Here is a 2,480-nt window from a genome sequence, read left to right as displayed (position 1 = left end):
GCCCGCCTCGCCCCGCCCCGCCCGCCTCGCCCCGCCCCGCCCGCCTCGCCCCGCCCCGCCCGCCTCGCCCCGCCTCGCCCCGCCTAGCCTGGCCCCGCCTCGCCCCGCCCCGCCCGGCCCCGCCTCGCCCCGCCTCGCCCCGCCTCGCCCCGCCTCGCCCCGCCTCGCCCCGCTCCCGCCCGCGGTGCCGCCCACTCCCGCTAGGCGGCCTGGCCTGGAGAGCCGGGTGCAGCCGCCCAGTGCTTCCAGACCTCGTGTCATCAAGGAGGGCGCCGAGGCCCCCAGGGTTAGAGGTCTCGCCTGCAGCCGCCTTGGGCACCTGCTGCGTCCGCCCTGTGCTTGGCCCTTCCACGTGGCTTAGGTCGAGCGATTGCTGCCCTGAGGCACTAGGAACGTCCCCCTTTTCGCCCCATTTTACAGAGAGGAGTCGGAGGCCCAGAAAGAAGAAATAACTTGTAGAAGTTATTTCCAAAAGAAATAACTGGGCGCTGAGGTGGCCAGTTAGGATCAGAACCCAGGTGTCCAGGCTCCCGGCTGGGCTTTTTCCCACCCTCTGGCTTTACTTGCTCAACTGCCGTTCCGGACCCGGAGCTGCCCTTCTGTGACTGTTTTCCTTGGCCTCCTGGGGAGGAGAAACAGCCTGCAGAACAGCCCAGTTGCCCCCAGAGTGCCAGCGCTGGAATTTCTTTATAAGGGTTCCCAATCCATTTTGGGGGTGGGGATGCACATTAGGGGATTTGTTTTAAACCTTTGTTTTCAAGATATTCTTAAATTCTGTGTGTATTTGGAACGGCTGAAGGTAACGGGGAGCTGATGAAGATCATGGAAGGGACTAAATCCCCACCCAACTCACCCCTCAGTGTCTGGGAGCTTTGACCGCAGCCCAGCAGGGGATGAGTTGTGGGACTGCCTGCAGTACAGCAGAGGGAGCACACCCTGGGCAAAGGCAGGGGCCAGGAATTAATGCCTCCATCACCTGCAGACAAAGCGTCACGCCCCTCCCCTCCCCTCCCCTCATTCACTGAGCACCCCTGCCAGCCAACCTTAGGGCCCAAACCTTCCAACTCCCCATCTACAGCACGTCAGGCATTGCTCTCTCCAGCCCACAGCTGACACTGGTCTGGTTGTGCACTCTTTATCCTGCTATTTTCACTCACCATGTTTCTCTCTTGTGTCAAACTCTTCAAAAGCTTGAATTTCAGTGGCTGAAAAAATTCCGTCAAATGGATATGCTGCTATTTACTTATTCACTCCCACTACTGGTAGTTTCCATTTCCCACCAGCAATGTATGAAGATCCCAATTTCTCCATATCTTTGTCAACACTTGTTATTGTCTGTCTATTTTAATTTAGCCATCCTAGTGGATGTGAAGTGATATCTCACTGTGATTTTGATTTACATTTCTCTAATGGCTAATAATGTTCAACATCTTTTCACAAGCTTTTGGCCATTTGTATATCTTCTTTGGAGAAATGTCTATTCAAATCCTTTGCCATTTTAAAATTATTTGTCTCTTTATTATCAAGTTGTAAGAGTTCTTTGTGTATTCTGGATACAAGCCTCTTGTTAGATATATGATTCGCAAGAATTTTCTTCTATTATGTGGTTTGTTCTTTCACTTTTTAAATGGTATCACTTGTAGCATAAAAGTTTTCAGTTTTGGTGTAATCTAATTTATCTGTTTGTAAATATGTCCAGATTTTTGTGTCAACATAAGTTTTTATTTCACTTAGGTAAATACCTAGGAGCGGGATGGCTGGACTATATGGTAAGTGTATGTTTAAGTTTATATTAAACTGCTGAACTGATTTCTAGAGCGCATGCACCATTTTACGTTCCCCCCGGCAATGCTGAGAGTTTTCGTTGCTCTGTAGCCTCCTTAGCACTTGATATTGTCCCTTACTAACTTTAGCCATTCTACTAGGTATGTAGTGGGATCTTGCCGTGGCTTTAATTTCTGTTTTCCTGATGACTGATGGTGCTGAACTTCTTTTCATGTGTGTATATGCCATCTGTATCTCTTCCTTGGTAAAGTGTTCAAATTGTTTGCCAATTTTTAAATTGGATTGTTTTTCTTCTTACTATCTATATGATTTCTTTATGTACTTAGATACAAATCCTTTATCAGACATCAGATGAAGTGACTTTTGGCAAACAGAAATCTTTGTGCTTTTGCGTACTATCTAAGAAGTCTTTGCCTAAGGCAGGCTCACAAAGATTTTCTCCTGTGTTTTCTCTCCAGAAATTTTATAATTTTAGGTTTTGCATTTAGGTCTACAATCCATTTCAAAGTGATTTTTATAGATGGTGTGAGGGAAGGGTTCAGATTTATTTTTTTGTATTTAGGTGTCCAATTTTTCTAGCACTGTTGGTTGAAAAACATCTTTTCCCTACTGAATTACTTTGACATATTAGTCTCAAGTCAATTGACCATATATGTATGGATTTATTTCTGGAATCTCTATTCTGTTCAATAAAT

The sequence above is a fragment of the Equus caballus genome, chromosome 1 (genome assembly GCF_041296265.1).
Source record: "Equus caballus isolate H_3958 breed thoroughbred chromosome 1, TB-T2T, whole genome shotgun sequence".
Classification (NCBI taxonomy): Eukaryota; Metazoa; Chordata; class Mammalia; order Perissodactyla; family Equidae; genus Equus; species Equus caballus.
The sequence above is the reverse complement of the archived record's forward strand: the minus strand, read 5'-3'. Positions refer to the sequence as shown.